Consider the following 26,488-nt stretch of genomic DNA (forward strand, 5'->3'; position numbering starts at 1 on the left):
CTGCAGAGGAGGGGCAGTGCTTCCGTACAGGGGCTCACATCCTCACAGTAGGCATGGAGGGGAGAATTCTCCTTACTGTCCGTGTGCCCCGTTAAAGACTCACGTAAAGGGAGAATTAATGTACCCTAAGTTTTGAACAGGAGAAAAGGAACAGTTTGGAGGCTGCTCAAGTAGACCTTTATGGGCCTTGCCGTCTTGGCATTTATGGGTAAACCAGGAAGTGTTTCCCTCTGTCAGCTGTCTCCAAGTGTCGGGGCATTCGGCTCTGCTACTGGCTCCTGCAGTACTAGGAAGGGCTCAGGGAGACCCAGGCCCACACGCTCCCCGCCCACGCAGTACCTCCTCTCTGACAGTGAACTCCATGCCCGGCCTAAGGACACGCAAGTCCCTCTGCTTGTGAGCTGTTAACACCTTTTCCGTACCATTAGACAGCTGTTTTATTTATGTTTTCCTTTTGGAAACGTTTTGTTTAAGCAATAGAGACTCCTTAAACTGCCCAACTCCCCATACCACAAGCCAAGCCAGGAGGAATCAAAGAGCGTGATGATCTCGCTCCCCCACCATGGAAGGAGGGAGGAGACACCATTTCTAGAGGGGTAGTGATCGCCTTCTAAGCCGATGGAATTTTTAAAGACATTTCACCTTCGCAGGGTGACATTTTTTTGCTTCCTTCATTAAGAGCAGCCTTCACTAGCTCAACAAATATAATATCCTTATGAGTTATAGAACTAAAAAGCTACCATGAAGGTGTTAACTGTTTGACAAATTAGAAACTTTTTCATTTGTCAAAGAGTGGTGGAAGTCTTGCATTCATTTTTCCAGCAAATGTTTCCCGAGGGCCATCACTGTGCCCTTCCGAGTGTGAGGCCCGGCCCTGCGTCTCAGTCTGAGGAGGTAAGTGCATGCACAGGACACATGCTAGAGACACACATGCAGCAGGGGACTAGAGGGCGGGGGAGAGAGGAGGAGGAGGAGGTGGAGGAAGAAGAGGGCTCGAGGCGGGAGGTGAAGGATGTGTAACACTTTGCCAGGTGGGGAGAGGGTAAGGGGCTTTCTATGAAGGAAGCACCATGAGCAGAGGCTCGAAGCATGAAAATACAAGTCATGTTTGGGGTGCTGTTACTAGAACAGATGGTGCTTGGCATTTGGGTGCAGTGGCAGGGAGGAGAGAAGCAGATTGCCAAAGGCCCTGCATGCCAGGCTAAGAAGTATGGACTGGATCCTGTAAAGTAAGCGATAGCTATCAGAGGTTTTAAAGCAGAGAGATGATGTAATCAGAGCTGTGTGTTGGAGAAAAGCTCTGGCAGCGGTGGTGCGGAGGAGAGGCTGGCGTGGGGACAGATGGGCGGCAGGGCTCCGTGTTATGAGGCTTTTGAAGTAGGTCAGGTGAGAGATGGTGCTGGAGCTGGAGTTAGTGGGAGGAAGAGAGCTAATGTCAGTTAATACCTTTTATTGTGCATTTAGGGGGCATTAAATCATGTAATCTAAGCAAGAAACTTTTCATGGAGTGCTGTTCTCATCATCCCCATTCTGCAGAGAAGGAAACGGGCTCCAGGGAACCTGGGTCAGCCAAGATCTGAACTCAGGTTGGCAGTCCTGTGCTTTTAGGATGCTGTGCTTTTACCACTGAGGGGATGAGAACACAAAGAAGTCTGCACATGGGAGATGATTTTGGGAGTGGGGTGGAAGCTTCTTCCTGACCAGGAAAGGAAGACAGCAGGTCCTTGAATAACATCATTGCATTCAAGGTCATTTCATCACTGCTGTGATGCAGCGAGATGCTGTAGAAACTTAACTCTTGTTTATATGAATTAGTCTGTGGTCAAAATGACTTCCTTATGCCTCATTTCACTTAAAGTCTCAGAGCCCAGGGGTGATGATCGGTGAGGACTCGCTGTGCTTGGCAGCTGACTGAAGATAGAGGGCAAGGCTGTTTCCAGGTGGGACAGCGAGGTGTGGACAGTGAATGACACAAGCACCTGAGGACTCTTTCAGGAGGGGAGAGGCATGGTTTGGGGCCCCTCTGGGAGACCTGGGTGGAAATGCCCGGGAGGTAGTTGGGAATTTGGTTCTTGGAGCAGCTTCCCAGCCTCCCCATAGAAAACTCCTTTAAGTCCTCAGGGGAGGTTTGGCATGGGACCTCTGTAGGAAGGGATGGGGAAGTAGCCCCCACTCCTATAGCCCCTAGTCCTAAAGGGCACTGCGCCTAGGAATCTCCTGGGGCACTTACCATGTGTTTCCAGGCCCTGCCGGTAGGCATTGCTTCGGTGGGTTGGGAGTGGGTTTATCGGTCTGCATTTCTATCAAGGTGCTGGGTGGAGTGAGGCAGGTGGTGACGGGGTCATACTTTTGAGAGTGTTTGGCTGTGAATGGCCAAGGATGGTTTTTAATTTCACTTCGCTCAGGGAGCTTTTGATAGCTCCTTAAACAATATGACGTTGATCTCTGGTAAAAAGCAGCACCTAGGGAAATTGTTTTTAGGAACTTAGGTACATTAATATTTAATTCTGCCAAGGATGCTTTTTAGTTATTTGGATTAATACTCAAAAGTAGCAAGCCTTGAAAATTGGGTTTGGTTTTGCCTTTTAAGTGGACCTTTGGCAAGAGATTTTAGTGAAATGAGATTCTGAGTGTTTTTCTTACTTACGAAAAAGAAGGTTGAGGGAGGGAACCCGAGATGTGGGGAGTGAGGAGTAATGCCCTGGGGCTCTGGGTTTGTCCAGGAACGGCCAGGCTGTCACAGACCGAGGTCACTGAGTGGGGTTCTAATGTGCAGCACCAGGACCTCTATTTAGCAAAGCTGTGTTACATATTTGTACGTTGTTAAGGAAGCAGATCTGAAATGTTATGGCCACACACACACAGAGTAATAATATGATGGGTTGGTGGTGTTACCTACTCTAACTGTGGTAATCATTTTGTGACCTGTGTATCAAATCATCGCATATATTACCTTAAACCTGCATATATGTCAATAATATCTCAATAAAGTGGAAAATGAGTCACTGAAAAGTATTTAACTGTTTGAAATCTAGATTTTAAACCCCATCAAACAACCTGTTGTTAGACTTGTTTTTAGTGATTACCTCAGTCTAAGGCCCTTCTCCCCTTCCTCTCTGTCAATTGTGTCTTTTTGAAAAAATTGAGATGTAATTGACATACAACATTCTATTAGTTTCAGGTGTCCAACATAATGATTCGATATTTGTATAGATTGCCAGGTGGTCACCACAGCAGGTCTAGTTAACATCCACACACAGTTAGAAATGCATTGTCCTTGTGATGAGAAATTTTCAGGTTTACTCTCTTAGCAACCCTCAGGTATGCAATACAGCATTGTTCACAGTAGTCACCATGGTGTCCGTTACGTCCTCAAGACTTATTTTATACAGGGACGTTTGTGCCTTTTGACCCCCTTCGCCCATTTTGCCCAGCCCCGACCCCACAAGTTGCGCCTCTTTTAGATGAGTGGAGGCTTGGAAGCCAGACAAACTGGGCTCAGGTTCCCACTCTGTCCCTTAGTCTCTGTGGGCAACCCTGTCTCCCTCAGCTTGTTTTCTGTGACTTTGGAAGGCGGGTACTTTTGAAGGTTGTTTTGGGAATTGAGTGACATAAAGTCAAAACACATAGATCTGAACCCAGTCATACTCCCTTATCTTGGGGGAGAGGGGCCTGGAAGGGTGCCCCGTGCAGCTGCCCGGTGCCTCCTTTCTCCAGCTGGCGGTGAGTTGGGCCCGGCGGTGCAGCCAGTGCACTTCTTCATCGCCATTACCCACCTCACTTCGCTTCCCGCTGGAATCAGGAGGCATTCTTTCCCATTTGGTTGTGGCTGATAATTGGCAAGAAAGGGTTTTTTTTTTTTGTTTTGTTTTTTGTTTTCAGCCTCTGTGTCTTTGTTGTTGGTACGTGGTTATCCTTGGGATAATTTTTGCTTCTTTGTCTTCCCCAGTGAACAAGGTTTGGGCTCATTGACTGCTTGCTGCTGATTATTTCATTTTTTCTCATCTGTGGGAGGGAGGAGAAGCTTCCTCTTGTTTTCCCACCTTTGAGAAATGCCATTTCTACTTCCTACATCAGTCACAGAGCTTCCCAGCTCCCCGCCCTGCTGGAGGGGACAGGAGGAAGTCGGCTTGCTCTCTGGTTAGTTTGTTCAGTCACTGAAGAAAAGCAAATTGAGCTCTCAACTTCGTGCCAGACTCTGCTGGTTCCTTTTCTTAAATTATCTATTCCATTCTCTTAAAGCCTTTAAGAGAAAGCAGGCATTCTTGCTACACCCAGGTTTCAGATGAGGGTCCCTGTCTGGCCCAGGTCTCACAGCCGGTTAACAGGATGCTGGCACCTGCCCCACAGTGCTGCCCCCTTGTCCCGTCCCTGGCCCACTGACATGCATTCCTGGGTGGCTGTGACCGTGCAGAATTTGTCAGATTTGAAATCTTTTACAGGTGCTGGCACAAAGGCCAGCATTAATGAGTGGTATGGGGACTAGGTGCTATGAAGTTGGATATAACCGAAGGTACGGGGAGAGCAAGCTGGTACAATTAAGCAGGCATATTACAGCTGCTTAAAACTTCTTGTTGTTTTTGTTTTTAACGGCTCCTGAAAGACTCTGCCTGGGTATGCTAAGTGCACATTTGTGGTGCTGAGGACAAGATTTGCTTGTTCATAACCTCCTCTTTTTCTGCCATTTTAGTTCTACATTCTAGATTGCTTGCGACTGAATATTTTGGAGGACTACAGTGCCCTTAGATTATCCAAAATTATTATGGAGGTGTACTGTCCTTCAGGACTGGGTATGTGACCTCTTCACTTAACTTTCAGCATCAAAACATGCAAGCAAACAGCATAATGGAAAGATCAATGATTCTGGAGTAAAATAGACTTGGGTTCAGATTTCAGGCCTCCCTATGCCCTTGGACAAGTTTCTTAACTCCAGGGCGCTGGTTTCTTAATCTGTAAAATGGGGATCATTGTACTCAGTGAAGAATAATGTTTGTACGATGCATCCAGTGTAGGGAGGGCTTGGCACCTAATTAGGTGTTCAGAAGTTTCCTGATTCATCTCAGCTTGATTCAGTGGGTGTTAAATATGCTTGGTGTGCCAGACTTTATACTCAACTCTGGCCATCACAAAGATTAGTAAAATGTGGTTTCCGTCCCAGAGGAACTTGAAATCTGGTGGTCAAGACTGACATACAAATTCACGCAGCGGTTAGGTGCCAAGACCGAGGCTGTGACAGGAGCTGATGCAGGAACACTTCCTCTGCCCCGAGGGTTGGGAGAGCCTCTCCTTCCACAAGGAGGTAATACTTCAACCCTCTCCTGAAGGATTGAGTAAGAATTAGCCAAGCCAAGGAAGGTGGGATGGGTCTCAGCCAAAGCAACAGCATGAACAATGGATGGAGTATGTAGAACTATACTCAGCCTGGGTTTTGGCTGGAAGCAGGGAGCCCTGGGAAATGAGCCCAGAGAGCCTGGTGTCTGTGAAGTTCTGGTGCTTTGCAAGGTTGGAAAATCAAAATGTAAGGAAAAATGATTATATAGTATTTAATAGCATTGTCAGACATTTTAATAGTGCATAGTCTGATGAAATAAATGCTGCATCCATTCAGTAGAGTGATCTGCAGATGGTTTATATGTGATCTTAAGGAGAAACTTCCAAGAATATTATTAAATGAAAACTATGTCAATGCATAGAGTATCTTTGGAAGAAGCATATGTGAGAAACTACTTCTGGCAGTTGCCTTTGGGAGGGATATGGGGGTCCGGGACAGATAACAGCCCTGAGCTTTCCTGCAGACCCTTTTGTGCTGGTTGGCCATTTTCCCCGTGCATGCATTTCTTTTAAGAAAAGAAAATACTGTAAAGAGATGACTAATATTGTGCATTATCAGGTGAGCCGGAAACCAAGCAGCAGAGAGTAAAAATAGCTTGTGCTGCTGCACTGTGATGCTGTTACGCAGAATGCCCGAATATTTAATACTCTGACAATAATACCATTCATGGGGGGCTTTAGAGGTTCCACTCTCACATACATTATTTCAGTCAGAATTAATCACTTCCATCTGTGTTCTCATAGCAATTAAAATATTTTGGGAATTAGAGATGTTAAAATGATACGCTGTACAGTTTGGAAAAAGAGAGAATAGAATGATGTTGTTTTTTTGCTACAACATCCAGGATCTTATTTTCTTCCATTCCTTGCACATACGTTTGTAAAAAATATGACTGTAACCAAAATATACATTTACTTATAGGCTTTTCCGCTTAATGTGATCTCCTGAGTTTTCCCCAGTGCTGTGTGATAGTTCTCCTTGTCCTCTTGAGTAGCTGCACTCTTGTGGACATCGAGATTCCTTTACCTGCGGCCCCCGTGCAGCCCTCGGCTGGGGCTCAGTCGTTCTCCATCACAGCTGCTTGGTTTTCTGATGTCTCTCTCTTCCTAGACCCTTGGGGTGGGTGGCCTCTTTGTCACCACAGTGCAGGGCACAGGGAAACGACCGAGCAAGTGTTTTTTGAAGGAGTGGATGTTCCTTTTGGGCTTTACAACAGCATTTTATGATAGAGACGGTAGAAGAGGGTCGTTTTCAGCCAAGGGAAGAGATTTAGGTTAAGCAGTCTCCCCCAAGTCCCGCAGCAGCTACCTCTAAGGGGCCGAACTCAGCCATGAGCTCAGTTCTCCTAACTCCAGCCAGTGGGTTTTCCATTGTTCTTAAAACCAGAGTTTTCAGTAATTTTGCTGGTAAAGAGATGACTGGGTTTCATTTAGAGTGAGTGAACAGGATTTTGACCTTTTCATGAAATTGAATTGCTCAGTGTGTTGAATCTGGTCATAAATGGACTGGGTTCAAACGCCAGCAGTATCTTTGACAAGTTGTATGACCTTGGGCAAATTACTTAACATCTCTGGGTATGTGTTTCCCTCCAGTTAAACGGGTCCGAAGTGTATGTGGGTGCCTGCCTATCTCCACAGGGCCATCATAATTCCCGGAAGGCTTTAAGATGGCACTTGGCACATAACAGAGGTGCACTAGATTTAACTTCTTTGTTGATGGTTTGGTGAAAAAAGATAATACCAGTGCTGGTAAGGATGATGGGCAGATGAGGACTCTCACACCGTGTTGGGAGAATACGTGGGCACAGCTGTTGTGGAGGGCAGCCGTCCACGTGCTGACTGAAACGTGCCAGCTCTTTGACCCAGCAATTCCAGTTCTGGAAATTTATGCTAAGGAAGTAATTATATAAACACATGAAGTTTTATATATATATATATATACACACACACATACACACTCATATTCATTGCAGTGCTGCTTAATAACAAAAAAAGTGGGAAACCAAATGTTTACCTCAAAAGAAGCTTGGGGGAAATGTCACCCACGCAGTGGAATGATAAGGAGCTTTGTACGGGGTGAGCGGGAGCTTAGGGGGGTGATGTGAAAAGGTGTCTTCTATGTACTGTTGTTGAAAAACAACAGCAGGTTACAGAATAGTATGCATGCTGTAAACATGCTTTCGCTTTTCCTTCCCCTTCACAGTCTGTACCAGGTACTGTTTGGCACAATGAAGGGCCTACCATGTGTAAGTTCAAGGCCAGGCCCCTTGAACGCTGTGTGTGCGCATAGGCAAAAAGTGTGCCAGCTCTGCGGATGGCAGGACTGGGCAGTTTTTCCCATTTACAACATTACCTTTATACTATTTTGTCATTATTTATATATTACTTTTATAACCCAAGTTTTAAAGAAACACAAAACATCTTTCCCTACTCTTAAAAAAAACCAAATATATAAGTACTTCCTTTCTCTCCACCTCTAAATTTCAACCCTTAATCTTTCTTCTTAAATTTTTTAAAAGTTAATTACTAAAGTTCTCTTCTGTTTTTTTGCCTAAGTAGAAAACAACGTCTTTTATCCTAAATTGCTTTTGCTCCGTAGCGAATAGCATTGGAGTGCCTCCCGTGTGAATGGCAATGCTGAGGTTTGGCACTGGTACTGCAAACATGGACAGTGGGGGTTTGACAGCGTCTTTCTGAATCACCTGCTCATGGCACGAAATCATTGCAACCTGAGAAACTCTTCAGGTGGTTTGGAAACGTAACTCTGGTGTGCTTGCCATACCTCATTTAACTTCCAGGGGGATTTCTGTCTCAGGACAGTGCAGATGAAACTGCCACCTTTTTTATTTCATGGTTTATAGGTCACAGCATAGAGCTGTTGTTTTGCAGTGAAGAGCAGAAGCAGAACCTCTTTGGGGGGGCAGGGAGAATGAGTGGAAGCGGGGAGAAGGATACAGAGAGGGAGAGGTAATGCATTTTAGGACATAATCTAGATTCGTCCTCATGAGAGTGAAAAATAATCTGTCTGGATGTTCACATCTCAATTTGAGATCTTTCATAGAGCAAAAAAGTTCTTTTTAATATTTTAGACTTGCAGTCTTTTTTAAAAAAAGCTTACAATTAAGTTGTTTTATTTGTGGGCTTTGTAATATTATTTTGCTAAATCAGAAGTGGTTAACTATTGCATTGGGGCTTGAGAATATGCTTTTGGATTTTTAAATTTAATTCTTGGCATCACATATCAATTACATTGTAAAAGAATTATTTTGAGGAAAACTGATTAGATGTTTTTAGAAGTGATACTAAAGGTGTCCTTAAGTCTGCTTTTTAAGTTTGTCGATACGTGTGACACCACTGTAAGTGGAAAGATGACAGACAGGCTTGGAGCTGGGCAGAGCTGAATGGGAATTTCAGTTTTGCTAATTTTGAATCAAGTGGCTGTTTATGGGGCTAATCCTTGCCTTGCTGGTGTGAAGACTAAGAGATAAAGTGTATAAAACACCCACTGGCTTGTAGTTAAATGTTCAGCAAATGCTAGTTCCCCCTAGTCCCTGGGCGTGTGGTCCCTGTGTTTGTGTAAGGTTGCCCTCTGCATTGGCACCTGTGTGGGATCTGCTCTGGAGGTGGCTGGCTGGCGGGCACAGCGTTGTGCATCCAAGGTTACAATGAGCTGAGAGTTGGTCATTGTTGCCATTGAACTTTTTCAGTGGAATGGATGATTACCTTGTGTGTGTTTGTGTTAATCTCTTTAAAAAAGCGCTTTGTTTTTTGTAGAAATATTGTGTAAATTCCAGTGTAATATACTAATCTTTGAAAACCCAGAGTTAGGCTCCATTATTATCAGCCATGTGATTGTTGTCAGATCTGCTAGAGGCTAACCAGATCCTATTAGGTAATCTTCCCCACACTTAGCCCCTGAGCTGTTTGCCAGAGGCAGGATTGTCAGAGGGCGGGACACTTTCATTGAAGCTGTCCCTGTGGCTGTCATTGCCTAAGACCGTCCTTGGGTTTTTATAGAATGGGATAATGAGGAGACTTCCAGGTGAATGGGCGGACTTATTATTACCCGCCTGTCCCAATTTAAATCTTTCCTGTCCTTTAAGACTCCATCCACGCCTTCCCTTTCCCAGGGTGCTTCCCAGACAGCTCTCAGGTCCACTCTGTACTTCTCTCCGTGGTAAACACGTCAGCACAGGCACCACTGCCTTCGCCTTTTATATGCTAGTTTCAGATAGTGGCCGACCCCGGGGCGTCCACCATGCTTTTTACTCCCATTTTTGCATCTTCTACCTAAATGTGATGTGGAGCCTGGTGCATACATAGCAGCTGATTTTGTTTCTTCTTTGTCTGGTCCAATACCTTCTGTCTTAGAAGAACCCTCTATAAAGTTAACCACACAACAAACAGTTTTCTCTCCTTTAGTTTTAATTAAAAATTAAGGCAGAAGGAACTTAAAAAAGAATGTGTTTGGCGTGTGTCCTTCCTTCAAAGCTTTCTTTTCATAGACATACACATATATTGTGTATGTTAAATGATATGCTTTACTTTTTATTGTATAGTTTGCTGCTTTTTACATATACCCATGGTGCATGTTAAGTCATATTGTATGCATTTTACGAATGATTTCTAATGATTGCATGTATTTCAGCCTGTAGGTGTAACATAATTTTTAGCTACTTACTATTGAATTTGAAATAACAATGCAATGAACGTTCACTTTCTACAATTATATTGAAAGACCTCCAGCAATTAAACTGGGGTAAAATCAACTTAACATAGGAGTTTAAAAAAGTAAACTTTAGAATCTGTTTATTTTATTAGTATTCGCGTAATCACTGTGGTCTGGAAATGTAGGTGTTGAGGGGTACACTCAGAAATGTGTTACAGCAGTGAGGATAAAAGAAAACATGTACACTACTAGAAAGCACTGTCAGTAGTTAATGGACTACTCACTTAGGTAAAATAGGCACTGAAGAACTTGAGCAGGTGGCCTAAGTGTCCATCAGCAGATGAATGAAGAAAACATAGTATATATAAACAATGGAATAATATTTAGCCTTAAAAAAGAAGGAAATCCTGTCATTCCATGTGGCAACATGGATGAACCTGGAGGGCATTATGCCAAGTGAAGTGAGCAGACAGAGAAAGACAAACAGTGCATGGTATCATTTATATGTGGAATCATGAAAAAAAAAAAGTCAAACTCATAGAAACAGTAGAAAAGTGGTTGCCAGGGACTGGGGTCGGGGAAATAGAGGGTTTGGTAGAAGGGTACAAACTTTCAGTTATAAGATGAATAAGGTCTGAGGACCTAATGTATAACATGGTGACTATAGTTCATAAAAACTGTATTGTGTAATATTATATAATTTAAATGTGCTAAGAGAGTAAAGTTTAAATGTTCCCACCAAAAAAGTAAATAAATGAGGCACGTTTGTTAATTAACTTGGGAGGAATCCTTATCCTTTCGCAATGTATATATATTATCAAAACATCACATTATGCACTATAAATATCTTACAATTTTATTTGTCAGTTATACCTCAATAACACTAGAAAAGAAAAAGAACTTTATGCAAAAACTGTATACAAATTAAAAACAAAAGTCCAAGAGGGGTGTGTGGGGGTGGGGGGCAGTGTGTGTACCAGGGTGAGTGCAGACTGTGACAAAGAATCTACCTGATTTACAGGATGACAGAGCCTCAGCTAAGGGGGTGAGGACAGAAGGCGTGAACCTGAGTAACTTTGGAAAATGGCCTTTTGACCAGACACTGTGAGGCTAAAGACAAAAGGAACTGTGCATTTACACTGTACCCTAGTTGGTAAGGCTATTTCTCATGGATGTACAGGTTAACAATTCTAACTATATACATGTATTCAGGAGTTGAACAAATAAGGAAATGGATGGTAGATGGTGAGAGCTGGCTCTCCCACTGTTGGAGAGGGAAGTCACAGATAAGCAAGGGCAAGAGGTTGCAGTGAGCCGTACAGGACTAGGTCAGAGTTGGAGACATCCGTATGAATTCGTGTTTAGTTTAATATAGATACAGAAATCGGTGTAGATGTGTGGTGTGTACAGGGGTTTGTATGCTCAGTGTCTTTCCTAGCTCTGTCCACTGGGAGGGCTTGGAAGCACTGACACCCAGAAGCAACAACACACCCAGATCTTGGTTTCTAAACACCATTCTCCAGTACAAGTAACCAGGGCTCCTGGGAGAAATGGGTAATTGTAGGCCTGGAGCATCTTACTTTGCCAGAACATAAGGAAGTGCTCAAAGGACAAAGGATGTGGGCATGTCAAAGGACGTAGGAGCCAACCTCAGAGAGCTCCTAATAGCCAAAGCTGGAAGGATTTAAGCAACAATAAACAGTGTAGTACTGCATTATAACCCAAAGTGTGAAATAAGTACACATAAATGTATATGGGGAGAAGAACTGTCTTCCTTGTGGAAGAATTCCAAATAATTTACATAGCTACTCACCCAGGTGCTAGGGATGCTAGGGATGCTCAGGTGTTAGGGATGAATTCCCCACCCTAAGTATGGGCTGAACTTAGTGACTCGCTTCTCAAGGATAGAGTATGGGAAGGGGTAAAGGTAAAGTTAAAAGCTATGGTGGGGAAACCCGACAAACCCTACCTTAACCACATAATCACGGTTGACGTCCCCAGCAGTAAGTCACATTACTAGCATGTACCCTTAATATAACGTGAGGAGAAGGGCACTTTGTGGTTTCCCCACCAGAACTCATAACCTCAGTGTAACCTGGAGCAGAGCTTCCTTCAGATCCCAGCTGAGGGACGTGAGACACAGTACTGACCAGTATTCCTCAGAGCGGTGACAGTCATGGAGAAGAGACCTGAGAAGACTACGCAGATACGGCGAGCCCGGATGTGGAGCCTGGGACGGAGAAAGGATATTTGTTAGTGGAAAAACTGGTGAAGCCCAAATGAAGTATGGAATTCAGTTATTTTTTAAAAGACACTGAAAAGATTTCCCCCCAACATTTAACTATGAACACATTCCCATGCAAAGTCGAGAGCAGTGTGCAGTGAACACCCACGTGCACACAGCCGAGAGCCTACAGTTCAGAGTTTCTGATCTCTGCTTATTACATACCTACCTAGCTATCACCTTCCTTTAAAAACTATTTCAAAGTAAGTTGCAAACATCAAAATACATAATCCCCTCCCTGCTAAAAACCCATAAACCAAAAACCTGTTTAAAACCTAACTTCTGCCACGGCTGCCGTCCGGTGCCTACCAGGCACTCAGAGTTGGCATTGTGTCTGTGGTTGGGCCCTGCTGAGCTGAGAGGAGGGATGAAAAGGCGGAGGATGCAGGTCATGTAGGCAGTTTCAGGGGTGATCACGGGTGTGTGTGATTAGGGGACATGCTTGACTGAAGTGGTTCTGTGCGTAGGGGCATTAGGCCATTGTGGGGTGTGTGAGCGTCCAGGAAATAGCAGCCATTCTCTGGCCCGTGTTTCCAGTTCCTGCATTGGCCTTAACCAACGCGGACTGCGTTCCAGATGGCTGGAAGGGACAGTGCCGAGCGCTCGAGCTGTCATGTAGCGCGCCTGAGCAGTTCTTTGGGGAGAGAGCCCCGGCCACTCTTCCCTCCCCTCCGGTCCTCTGGGAAAATACATAGAGCAGGAAGAGAGCGGCTTCAGCTCTCCATGGGGGTAGGACTGATCAGCTCATCAATCAGGAGAGTGTGTAATTATCCGGAAGGGACAGAAATCACGCCCTGAAGGCCACAGACTTGGGGAGTTGCCCAGAAGAGGACCTTACAGCTGCTAACAGTAGTCCTATTCAGCTCGGGTGCATAATGACTTTAAAACTAATGAGGAGCCAAAGCCAGAGGATGGGGACAAACACAAATATCTTGTTGACAGAGCAAACATCTAGATTTAGTTGGATAGGAAGTTGCTGAGGAAGGTCAGAGTGATGTAATGGTGGACGCCGAGCTTTCATCCTTAAACAGATGGGCCCAAGGTACCATCTGCAGCTCCCCGGGGCCCTTCAAAATTGCTTCCTTTAAAATAAATCCTCATAAGTTTGTTTCGAGAAATTAGTATAGAAACTGTACCTGAAGTGAAACTAAACAAAGGAAGGAAATTTCCACTGGAGTCACCCGCTTCCTCCTCCTCCTTGCCTTATAAATAGATCTGAGACTTATTATTATGGTCAGTTTTCTTACTGAGCACTTGAGAATCGGCGCCTCCCCACGCAGCCGTCCAAAGTAGGCTTCTCTTTCTCCTCTTCAGCTTGGACAACAGCACTTATTACCACCTAAGCCAGTGTTGGCTAGATGTTTTTCATAAACCGCTTTTTGAGATTTTTTGTTTTCATGGAGGAGAAAGTAGTGTTTTTCTGGTTTTTTCTTTCATCAAAGGAGTATTTGTTCTGGGAAAAGGGGAAGGGATGTTTCTCAGCCTAGATCAGAGGAAGAAAATGTATAGCATCCTGTGTAAGTGGCTGATGATGAATTATAACTGGTCATGTTTTTAATAAAACATTTTAATACATTTCAGGGCTGCTGTATTCATTCTTTGATTTATTCAATAGTTATTACCCCTCCCCCTATGTGCCAGGCCCTGAGGATTCATAATGGACCATGTAGCCTCTCTCTCAGGGAGAGACACAATCAGGAAATGGCAAAGTGAGGTTTGCCAGGGTTAAAGGAATCTGAGGAGGAGGAATGAGGGTAGACTTCCTGGAAGAGGTGATTCTTGAGCTTCATCTAAAGGGAGTAGCTAGGTGAGCAGGTGTGGGTTGAGCAGAGATGACAGTTGAGGTGCAGAAGGTAAACTGTGTATGTGTGTGTGTGTGTGTGTGTGTGTGTGTGTGTGAACAGGATGGGTAAGTGGTGGCAGTGTGGAATGCAGGAGGGAGCTGCAGGAGGGGGCCGATGGGAAGGTTGATTTGGAATAGCAGTGAAGAGCAGCCGGGGCTGTGCATGTGGATGCGTGGTGGGTGAGGAACAGGGGCAGGAAGTTGTAGTGTTACTGTATCAGGCTTGCTGGATTGGTTTTCTGGGTTAAATGGGGGAAAGGGCATTTGCTAGAGCAGTGCTGAGAATGCCGATGAAAGACTGAGGTGGTGGTTGAGGAGAACGGAAGGGGCTTTTTTAGGGTACTGAGAGCCTTTCTGGGTCAGAGACACTCAAATGTAGTGCCATAAGCGGTGAGACTTCTCTTTGGGAACTTTGGGTCTAGGGTTCAGGTGTAGGGAAGCAGAGTTGTGACATTAATTCCCGCCAGTGAGACAAATGGAGAGGGTTGCAGAGAATGGAGGGTGCTGGCGTGGTGTGAGTCAGATGATCAATGGTGGGGTCCACCCTGCTAGGGAATGAAGAAAGGGATGATGCACTCCAGGGAGTGTGGGGGGTGTGAACACCACAGGGACAGGAGGTTATGGTCAGCAAGCAAGATCATTGAATTGTGCCCTCTGACTCTAAGGCATGGCCTGGGAATAGCTGACTAGGGTCAGGAGCCGAGGATTAGAGGCTCAGGAGCAGTAAAGTGAGAGGAAGAGGAGGCACTAGAGGCTGTGTGCTAGGCCCTGCTCTCATGGCTTCAAACTGTGAATAGGTGCAGTGATTATCCATCCTCCAGAGAGCTTACGTAATGCTCAAGGTCACAGAGTTAATAAATAATGGAATTCTAATCTGGGGTGTCCAGGCCCCTCTGCCCACCCCCTCCCTCACCCCTGTGCTCTTGTTTCTTTAGGAGCTGGCCTCTGGCTACGGAGAAAATTGTGAACGAAGACCCTCCCCCCTTTTTTTTCCTGGTGAACAGAAGTTTCCAAAAATAGGTAGGTGACAGAATTGTGAGAGTCTCAAAGGAGGATGAATTTTTATACAAGATTGGAAGAGAAATGGGCTCAGCCAGCACCTCCCAGTGGAGAGAGGCCCTGCCAAAGAGGGTGAGACGGGATGGCAAATTAGTGTTTAATGGGTATAGTTTCGGTTTAGGAAGGTAAGGAAGTACTAGAGAAGGATGGTGGTGATGGTTGCACAACAGTGTCAGTGGCCTTAATGCCACCGAAGTGTACACTTGCTGAAGTGATAGATTTTACATTGTATATGTTTTTACCACAGTAAAGAATTAAAAGGAATAGAGGGAAAAATAATAATTGTTACCATTTATGAAGCATTTTTCTGGTACAGAGTGGACATTTATTGAGTATATGAATGTGTGCTGGGTTTTGCTAAATGCTTTATGTGTATTTTTAACTTATTAGTCACTCTCAGGGATAAACCCTATTGGACAGATGAGGCATCTCAGGTTTCAAGAGATCAGTCAACTTGCCCAAGGTCATACAACCAGAAAATAGTGGATACTGGGCACTACCAGATCCCCTTGACTCCAAAGCCTCTAACCCCTAAGGAATTTAAAAAGGGAAAGAAGGTTCCAGAGGCTGTGGTGGGGAGGGGGCAGGGGAGGGGGTTGTTGGTAGAGGGAGGACTGCAAGAGGAAAAATGCTGGGTGAGGAGAGGAGAGTGGGGGCCAGGGAGCGCGACCACAGAGGTGAGAGGTCAGATGCAAGGATGATTTTCTGGTGTCTGGATTGGGCATGAGTGGTGATGGGACTGGCGGAAGGTCCAGGTGACACTGATCTGGTCTCAGAAGGAGTTTGGCAGCTCTGGAGAAGCTTAAGGGCCCAGTGTTGGGGGGTGAGGTGTCTGCTGTCTTCAGACAGTCTTGTTGTTAGAAGATTCTTCCCAGATTTGGGATCCACAGTGGGAGGAGAGGCCAGAGGTACAGACAGCACAGAGATGGGGCTCAGTCTCTACCTGCTTTCTCATCTCTCCCTCCTTCCTTCCCTCCCTCCCTTCCTTCTTTCTTTCCTTCCTCCCATTAAGTCTGAAATGAGCAACCTGATATGAATTTAGGTGCACGAACATGGGGAGGAGGCCGTGGCAGTGGTGAGGAGGGTTGACTATTTCTGATGCTGAGAGCAGACACTGAGGGTGACGTCAGATGATGGCCAACTCCCTGGCTTTGCAGCTGATCAGCAAACTGCAAACACTTTGCGGCTGATTTTCTTTCTTTTTAGCAGAACAGTATGAAATACATACATTAGGAAACAGACGTTTTTGAGGTTGTAACCCAAAACTCCTAAGGTGTATCCTGTCTTCAGGGGTGGCCAGTGGCATTGGTGACCCCTGGCTGGAGAGGCCACCTGCTCAGATATTTAAATTCAGTGAGGTGCTTGTGAAGTGATCTAAGCTGTTTATGAGGGAAGTGCTCTCTTAGGAGTTCTGTTATCATTTCCCTCCACGTGTTTCCTTTGGATCAGCAGCATTCTTTCATTCTGCTGGTGGTTTTCGATTTTGTACTGAAAGACAAGCTGCTTGAGCAGTGCTTTCTGGGTAACAGAGGTGGCCGCGGAGAGTGTGGCCTGTGGTTGTGATTAGATAATACTTTTGAATAAGTAAAGAGATGTCCTCATGGCAGGTCCTGGCAAGGGCAGCCTGGAAGCTGGCATTGCTGGGAATGAATTTGCTGTGCTGTCAGAGGCCCAGCAGTGCCTCACCATAGCCTCCAGGTGTAAGAGGCCCTTTATCAGCCTCATGAAAAAGTGGTCCTGGGAGGACCAGCAGGATGTTCTCCATCGAAACTCCTTTGCAGGACCCTGTTCCTGGCTGTGACATGTTTTACTGCCAATTGCTGGTTGGATCTGTATAGAACTTTACATCAGTTCTTGTCAAGGAAAGGTAGAGAGTCCCGTATGCTTGCTGGCCCCAAATTCTGATGAATCATTTACCTGCCTTCTCTGCTGTTTTTCTCTGGCTAGGAAACTTTTGGGGGCTAGGAATAAGAAGGCAAATGGGATTTCCCTTAAAATGAAAATAGGTCTAAGATAATAATAACTGAGATAGTCCTTAGTTTGGGGAAATTATAAGGCTAACATAATGAGTGGTTATCTTCTGGGCCAGGTGCCTTCCTGGTATTATCTAATAGGTTCCTGGAGAATAGGATCTTGTCTTTTGTTCACTTGAGAACAGGATCTTGTCTTTTGTTCTCCTCTCCATCCCCCAGCCAAGAAGAGGGCCTGGGACAGAGCTGAATGAGCTGAGTGCAGATAAGGATTCTGAGGCTCAGAGAGGTTCAATTGCCTTTCCAAGGACACACCCTTAATAACTGGGATTCCTTGACTGCAGGTAGATGAAGAAAGTGGAAGGGATGGAGAATAATGTCTTCAGAGCCTCTTCTTGAAAATATTAAAGTTGTCCTGAGTTATGCAAAGTACATTTCCCCATCTATTAAAAATACTAAATTTATAATTAATTTTATTAAAGTGAATATTGTATGATATAATTTTATAGTTGTAGCATTATGAAGACTCAATGAGAAAAACTTAGAATAGTGCCTATACTTTGCAAGTGCTTTATGTGTTTGAAATTTTTTCCTGAGTGTCATTTATTTTTAAAAGGTTGTTTGTTTACTTGGTTTTAATTTTCAAGTAAAATGAAAAAGTTTTTTTAAATTATGGAGATTGTCTTTAAGAATAGACTTAAATGAGAAAATATAGTTCAGAGATATAATAGGAAAGCCAAGTGGGAGGGCTGATTTTACTAATAAGAATATTATGTTATCATTTAAACACTACACAAATATAAAATGTTTATTAGCCAAACAACTAGAATGAAACACTTTTGGTGTCCCTAGAGCACCAAAAAGGTGTGTTATAAGGAAGTGTTATTGTTTAGCTCAGTAGTCTATACATTTTTCGTATAGCAGTCCTCTCAATAAAGTACTTTTTGCTTTACCTGCAACATTGATATATTTATGGATTACAATCACACATTGTTTACTAGTAAGCTATTTGCATTATAAAATGCACAAAAATAGACATAAAAGAATGAGATAAGTGAACATGATTAGACGGTCTAATATTTTCTTTCTAATCCAGAGATCGCCTTATACTCTCCTCTTTTTATCTGGTATTGAAAGACTAAAAGTAATCCAGAAGGGAAAGCACGTGGCCCTTTTTGAAGAAGAGTTTGCCAGTTTTTTGGAGTGACATGTGGAAGAGAAATTGACAGAGAGGTAAACTGTCAGGCAGATTGAGGGTAGGATGTTTTGGGGTGTAAACTAGAAGGCTCTCCCTGTCCATCTGCCTGAACGTGCTGGTGAGATGGGCCCAAACCACACTCCTGCAGAGTCAGGTGGCCTAACTGACTAGAGTGGCCTAAACACTTCCCCGTGACCGATTGTGCTGGACATGCTGGAGGGAAAGATTCAGTTCATGTACGGAGTATGCAAGATTGCTTTAAATTGGAAAGGTATTTCAACTATTTGAAAGGAATAGACCTGAATGAAGTAGTAAGGAAGTCAAGTTAATTATTTGGAAGTGAGAAAATGGAAATAAGGTGAAGTCATTGGACTCGACCTTGGCCAAAGCTGTGGGTGGATGGAGGGGGTCCTGGGGAGGCTACTTTGTTCACAGCCCCCAGGAGAGGTTAGGGTGGAGGCAGCTGAAGTCTCTGGAAAGGCAGGAGCAGCCAGCCTGGAGTGGGGCACTCGTTACTGTGGAATATTTGGTGCTAAATTAGTCTGACTTTCCGAACGAGTTAACATTTTCTAAGATTGTCAAATACTTGACCTTTTCTGGGTTTAAAAGATTGCACGAAGGGAGACTGTGAAGTTAACTTCTGCTCACGCCCCTGCGGAGAGTCTGTGGTAGCACTCCGAGGGGAAGTCATCAGCCAAGCAGCGGCCGTAGTGAATGTGAATGCATTTGGGATGACGGTTGGGGTAGACTGATATCTACAGGTTTTTGTTGCTCTCTGGGACTGGGTTTAACTGCTGTGATAAGTCAGGAATTTCAGACAGATTTAGAATTTAAATGGTTGTTTCTGGAGGAACTAAAAGCAGACTGGAGAAATAAATGATAGATTTGGGCAAAGCTTCATTTGAGATTGTGCACAACTGTGTACTTGCTACTGAATGGAAAGTGGAACTGGACAACATTTCCATAGTGATGGCATTTTATTGATTGTCCATACATAAAATACGTAAGTGCTAGTGGAGTATATTCAGCAGAGCACTGCACAACAAGAGAGGAAAAAACTTCTGAAAATAGGTGGGCTGAATATTAAAGAACCAGTGGAAATAGCAGATATGGATCTTTATGGGTACCTTCTATTCCCTTAGGAGCTTCCTTAAAAGATCGGATACATTTTCTTACATGATAGTTATAATGTCATTCAGAGAACACCAGTAGTAAATATCCCTGTCCTTAATTTTCCATAAACGAGGCTCAGTCACTCACATACATAACTGGCTGATGAGTTTATGGCCTCGATCGGCAGGGCAATCTGAGAAACTGTGGTAGTTGGCAAATACTTAGACACAACAGGGACAGAATTAGAAATTGATAAAACAAGGATTGGGGGTTGCTCGGAGTCCTTGAGAAAAGTGACCTAGCAAAGAGTGACTCAAGGAAAAGTTATGCTGACTCCAGAAACATTACTCACTAGGGAATGCAGCCGTGTCCTTCCTAACCCTTTGAATGAGAAGCCGTGGGAGTGTTAGTCCTGGGCCAGGCCCATGGCAGGCGTGCCCATAAACCCTGCAGGTCCTCCTCACCATTGTTGGTGCACGTGGCTCTGGTGCACAGATTATAATCTGTCAGTTCTATTTCAAGGATGTGGGAAGGAAATGACATTCAGAACTATGTGTTTGTAGAAATGAATGAAAGCTTTTAAATTTGTTCTTTTGCCCTGTCCAGTTGGTTGGAGGGTTGTCCTGCACACCATAAGGTTGCAGGTTCGATTCCTGGTCAGGGCACATACCTAGGTTGCGAGTTTGATCCCCAGTTGGGATGCCTGTAAGAAGCAACTGATAGATGTTTTTCTCTCACACCAGTATCTTCTCTCTCAAAACAATTTTTTGTCTCCTGAGGGACCATTGACAGATGGCACTGGCTTACACTTGGTTTCAATTTCCTTATCTAAAGGTAAAAGAAAGGTTTATTGGAATAACCTCCTAGAGCCCCTTCTGGTTCTACATGAGAGTGTCCATTTGAATAGATGAAGGTGGGAGGTGACATTTATTTAACACTCCTGTGTGTATTGCCCAGGTACATTGTATGCAGACGTTAATCCACATTATTTCATTCACCATAAATCACACATAGGAGGTAGGGACTTCACCATTTCCATTTTGCAAATGAGGGAATAACATGGAAAAGTTCACTGAGCTGCCACTAGGTGAGTGGCTGAGCTGGAATACCATGAGAAATGGTCATAATAATAATAATAGCAGTGATTCATCTGCTAATATGTTCTGAATGAAATGAGAAAAAGTCAGTGTGGTGGGTATTAGAATTATTCTATTTTCTCAGTGGTTACTTAGAAGTAAAATGAACTTTTAAAAATATCAAGATATTAAATTCTACCCCTCAAAGAGGAAAAACTAATTTTTTTGATCATTGGGATTTAGGGGGGGGCAGTAAATGACACCCCAGGATTTCCTGCCAGTCTGAGTTCTGAACTGGCTCTGATAGAGACAGGGGAAAGAGTATGTCAGGAACTCAAACTGCACCTTCTTTGCCAAAAGACCTAATTTTGGAGAATGTGACTGAACTATGTGTCAGCAGGGGGCTTCCTAATGGTGAACTGCATGACAGTCAGGCTTGCCGGGCTGCTCACAGGCAATGCTGGGCCATCAAGCCTTCCCCGAATGGGGCCTGTGCCCATGGAGCCAGCATGTTTAAGAAGACTGGAATGGCCCTCATGGGAGTGACTCAGTTGGGTGTCGTCCTGTGAAGGGAAAAGTCACTGGTTCGATTCCCTGTCAAGGCACATACCTGGGTTGCAGGTTCGGCCCCAGGTCAGGAAGCGTGCAAGAGGCAACTTTGATCGATGTTTCTCTCCTTCTCTTTTCTCCCTACCTTCCCCTCTCTCTAAAAAAGAACAAAGCCTTAAATGTATGCATCCAGAGGCCAGCTTGGCACCCAAAATGTGGAGTGGCTGGACTCCTGTCCCCAGTTTTGGTTCTCAAGCTGCAAAGATAAGTCACTAGGGTGTCTAGGAAGGGCTGAGTGAGAGACCCGGAGAGAGACCCAGATGGTAAACCAGAGAGGGCCGCTACCATATAAAAGTAAACAGGAACCGAGCAGACTCCCCCACCTGCCACACTCTTGGCTCCCTAGCAATAATAAGTGCTGCTTTCTTAAATTCTTTGAGTGATTTTAGAGAGAGAGGGAGAGAGAGAGAAACATCGATTTGTTGTTACACTTATTTGTGCATTCACTGGTTGATTCGCATATGCGCCCTGACTGGAGATCGACCCACAACCTTGGTGCATCTGGACATGCTCCAGCTACCTGAACTACTGGGCCAGGGCAATAAATGCTGTTTTCTTTCCCAAGGCTAACAACATTCTGGATACATTGATTTTCTTCTATTTGAGATATTGGTTTTTTTAAGAGTTAGATTGGATTTAAAAACAAAACAAAAAAGCCACTCACCATATTGTTGTCGATGAGGCTGATACAGCTGTTGTTTCCATTTTAGTGGAAGTCAGAGTGAAATATTCTGCATGTATTATTCACTCCATGTTCTAAGGAAGTCACTGTAATTGATTGTGCTGATAGCGATGACTTTCAGAAATGGAATTCAAACACATGCTATGGTACTTTAAAATACCTTGGTACATCTAGTTGGTTTTTTTTTTTTTTTTTTGAGAGATGGCAAATAGATGGAAGTTTCAGGTAAACAAAAACTGCCCCATTCCATATGGCTGATGAAGTCTCTGCTCTGCAGGAGCCCCAGTTTCAAAGCTATTCTCTCCCCTCACACGCTGTTTTCTCCTCAGGGTAATAGAAGCTGTTCAGACTGAAAATTACTGTGGGCAACTGGCTTTTCATTTTCGAAAGTAACATTTTTATTCAACAAGTATAACAAATTTGCCCAACTAAATTATTCATAGAAATTGCAAAACTTGTCATTTAGAGTGGATGTTGGGATATTCAGGTCATTTTGAAGGCTGTGGTTAAAAATAAAATGACCCAAATATATAGCTCTACTTTTTTAAAGGGAGATTTAAGCTTTTAATTTTTGTTTGACATTGCTCCTAATTCTGTTTCTATTGGGAATGTAACTAGCTATTCTGTCAGGGTTCTAAAGAAAGACAATTTCTTCTTCTCTTTGGTCGTTTCTCATAGTCTGTGTGGCACTGTTACCAGCCAGGGTGGTTAGGTTCTCTGCCTTTTCTCCCACACCAGGGGTAGATGTGTGAGTGGCAGAGAAACTGGAGAAGTTGGTAAGCAAAAGACTCCTCCAAGCAAAAGCTGAAGATGGATCATTGCTTGTTCTGATCACTCCTTTTTTACTTTAAGGGAAGAAGCATTTGAAATGGGAACTTGTCTCAGTCTGCTTTGGGGCAGTAACTGGAGCATAAAACGTTGAAAATCAATTATGTATTTAGGGAGAGGAAAGGGGCTGCCATATTGAAGGCGTATTGTATTCTGCTCTGTGGACAGAGCCGGGCAGTTACGTCAGATTGCTGCGGAAACACTGTGTCCCACGGGGGTGAGACACAGGACGACACATCCTGATCTGCCTGAACTGCACAGAACATGGTAGTATTTGTGATGTACTTGCTCTTTGTCCTGGGAAAATCATATCGTAAAATTTGTCTCTGCCACTTTCCTCATTGGCTGATAAAGAATTTGATAAAAAAAATTCTTGGCCCAGATTTATAGCGGTGTGGTCAATTTGCAGTGCATTCTACGTTCTCTGTGCCAGTTAGGCAGTAAGGTCTTTGCCAGAGAGGCTAAAGAGGGCTTTAGATTTCTTCTGTAACCCACTGTGCCAGACACAGTGCTGACAGGCTACACAGCCTTCATAGATTGGGGTGTTGTCTCCTGTCTGCTGGGTAGGAGAGGCCCCTGAGGACTGCGTTGTGTCCAGTATGAGGCTACATGACAGATAAATGGCTGTCTTCACCTGCACGGCGGCCCTAACACAGTACCACAGGTTGGGGGTCTTAATCAACAGACATGTCATGTCTCACAGTTCTGGAGGCTGGAAGTCCAAGGTTAAGGTGTTGGCAGGGCTGGCTTTTTCCGAGGCCGGTGAGGGGAAAATGTGTTGGAAGCCTCCCTGCCCGGCTTATCCATGGCTATCTTTTTCCTGTGTCTCTGCACAGCATCTTCCCTTTACCTATGTCTGTCTCTGTGTTCCAATTTTCCCTTTTCATAAGGACACCAGTCACACTGTGTTAGGGCCCACCCTAATGACCTCATTTTATCTTGATTGCCTCTGTTTAAAGATCCTTTCTCCAAATAAAATCACATTCTGAGGTACAGGAGTTGGGATTTCAACATGAATTTTGAGGAGGACACAGTTCAACTCATAACAGCAGCAGATCTGGGGTCACACTCTTTTTGTCTCCTAATTCACTAACTTCCCCAGCTCTACTTACTATTTGTTGTTCGGTTTACCTGCAGCTTGGACAGGGAAGGCCACACTTTCTACTCACAGAAACAACCGCCCTCTCCAGTTCTTTGCCGTGCTGGTTGTAGACTGAAGCCATTTCTCAGATGGAAATAGTTTTGCTTGAGGCTTTTTTTTTTAGTGAGTTTTGAAAACATTTATCTTCTCTTCCCTTTGATCCCTGGAGTAGAAAAATACTTGTCATTTGATCTGCACATTGGTACAAACTGTGTACTTTGCCTGTGATCTTTTCCCTTTGTCTTTTTGGATTCCTTTTCTGTCCTAGCAGGGGAACATGACCACCAGTGTTTGAGGGTTTAACTGTAGGACATACAGCCACCCGGGGGTTGGTCCCTTAATTATCTGGCAACAGTGAGACCAAGGCACCAGCTAGTTCTCCCGTATTCAGCATATAATATGTAAAAGATAAAATGTATCAATGTCTTCTATCATTTCGAATTTTCAGTAATATTTAAAAAGATCTTTCCTGCCAAACATTTGCACCAAAAAAGTCATCAGTTCACTGGAGAAATTTCCAAGTGCAGTACAGTTTCTTCTTAGAGAGGGCTGGGTGCAGTTTGGCTGACTCCTTGGCGAGGGCTCTGTACGTGTGAGGCAAGAAATATTTGCAGTGGTTCGGAGTTGGAAGACTGCAGATACGTACTGCATATACCTTTGGGGGGTGTTTCTCAGGGTAAATGCAGTTTTCAAAATAATTTTAAATTTGCTTATTATTTTACATACTTTTTTTTTAATGAAGGAAAGATACTGCAGAAAGTAGCAGTGCGTAGAAATTTAACAGACCCTGATTGAAAGGGCGTGGCATCTACATTCCCCCGTGCGTGTTGATGTACAGCCCGGTGGGGTGAGTGTACGCACACGCTTTAAATGCTATTACAGAACAGACGTGGTGATCAGCATCTCTTGTCATTGTTTCCCAGCATCCCACAGTTCCCAGAAGATAGCCAGTTGCACAGCGCTTGGTAGGAAGCTCCCCACTTTGTATATTTGTTGAGAGAAAAGGGAGAATGAGGTAGTTGTCTGTGTGGAGCATTTTACAGTGAAGGGGGAGCAGCCCGACTGCTGCAGGCAGGTATCTACCCGCCCCCCCTACTTATTTGTGCCAGATACATTCCCACGAGGCCTCAAGACTGAGAAGAAAGCCCACCGTTGTGCCGCACAGCTGTTAAAATAGTTAATCCTGTTTCTCCTAAACTATTACGGGAAGTTCAGTACATAGTTGGCTTTTGAGAACATGAACTTACAGGCATGTGGGGTCTTTGTGATCAGTCATTCACAACTTAATCCTATCAAATAGCAGCAAGGCCAAATTATGTTGGTTCTAGTACTTCATTTAAAAAAACATGCTAACACATACAAAACAAATACAGATGTATTATAAAGATATACCTGAAGCGCATATAATGTTATTAACCAATGTCACCCCAATAAATTTAATTTAAAAAGGGAAACAGTAGGCATGGCATGCGTGTAAACATTAAGAAAATAAAACATACATTACAAAAGTACATTTTAATTATTGCACAGTCATCCCACCATCCATCCATTTCCGCAACTTTTTCGTCATCCCCAGGAGAGACTGTGTACCATTCAACACTAATTCCCTGTCTCCTCTTCCCCCACCCTTCTGACCTCCATTCCGCATTCTGTCTCCATGACTTTGGTCTTCTAGGCATCTCATATAAGTGAAATCATATAATATCTGTCCTTTGTATCTAGTGGGTCTGGTAATTAAGTTGTATCTGAACAGCTTTTGCCAGAAGCCATTTTCTTTTTGATATAAAAAATTTTAGTACATAGCTTTAGAGTATTAAAGTTCTAGGACACAAGTTCCAAACGCATATGCCTTTGGGGACCAGAAAGTAGTAACATCTAATATTTATAGAGCAGTTGCTATGTATCAGGCACAGCTCTAAGCACTTTGCAGGTAACAGCACACTTCTCCTCACACCAGCCCTATGAGGTAAATGATGTTCGTACCCCAGTTCTGCAGCCGGGAAACTGAGAGCTGAATTACTTGCCTAAGATAATAACACGGCTAGTATGTGGCAGAGCGGAGATTCCATCTAGCTCAGTAGTCTCTGCTCCAAAGCCTGAGCCACTAAGCAGCTCCTTGATTAGGGGCAGGAGGAGTGGGCAAAGGAAGCCAGATCTGAGCCAGCGAGGGGCTGAGCGGATGGCAAATGGCAGCCCCTCCTCATCCCCAGGGTTGGGGTTAAAGGAGGGAGCACTGGAGGGGAAGGTGCTGCTCAGCTACTGCCGGCTGTTGCTGAGAGGGAATGTGGGCTCACTGCTGCCGGCACTTCCATTTTTCCAAGAGAAGTCAGAGCTCCTTACTTATGTATGGCCTCTATTTCTAAGTGCTGGCAAACCGACTCAATTACAAACTGAAACCAAGCCTGGGAGCCACTAGTTTGAGACCTTTGTTCTGGAGGTTTCAGGATAACCTTCACTGATCCAGGCCCTCCGTACTCGGGAACCCTCGTCACTTGTCGTTGTTCGGAACTGGAGGCAAGGTCTCTACTTCCCCAGCTGCAGCTCTTACACGGCAATTTCCAGCAAACTTGTGCTGAGCGTGCGAGTGAAGTGCGACTTCACGGCACTTGTGCTTTCTTCCCGATGCCGCCAAGGGTTCCCCGGGAGTCTCAGCTAAAACAAAACAAAGCCAGTCGATTTTGAGAG

General features: G+C 44.2%; 1 protein-coding gene across 2 annotated transcripts in view; it reads left to right on the forward strand.

The window, feature by feature from the left end:
• Nucleotides 1-26,488, forward strand: part of TANC1 (tetratricopeptide repeat, ankyrin repeat and coiled-coil containing 1) — a 217,733-nt gene that overhangs the window by 12,724 nt on the left and 178,521 nt on the right. The window contains exon 2 of one of the 2 annotated variants that reach the window (XM_024579816.4): nucleotides 15,063-15,147. The exons of the other annotated variant lie outside the window; for it this stretch is intronic. The gene's annotated coding sequence lies outside the window, so the exon portion shown is untranslated. The remainder of the gene's footprint in view (nucleotides 1-15,062; nucleotides 15,148-26,488) is intronic. 2 annotated transcript variants of the gene reach the window in all.

This window comes from Desmodus rotundus, chromosome 2 (assembly GCF_022682495.2).
Source record: "Desmodus rotundus isolate HL8 chromosome 2, HLdesRot8A.1, whole genome shotgun sequence".
In the NCBI taxonomy this organism is placed as follows: domain Eukaryota; kingdom Metazoa; phylum Chordata; class Mammalia; order Chiroptera; family Phyllostomidae; genus Desmodus; species Desmodus rotundus.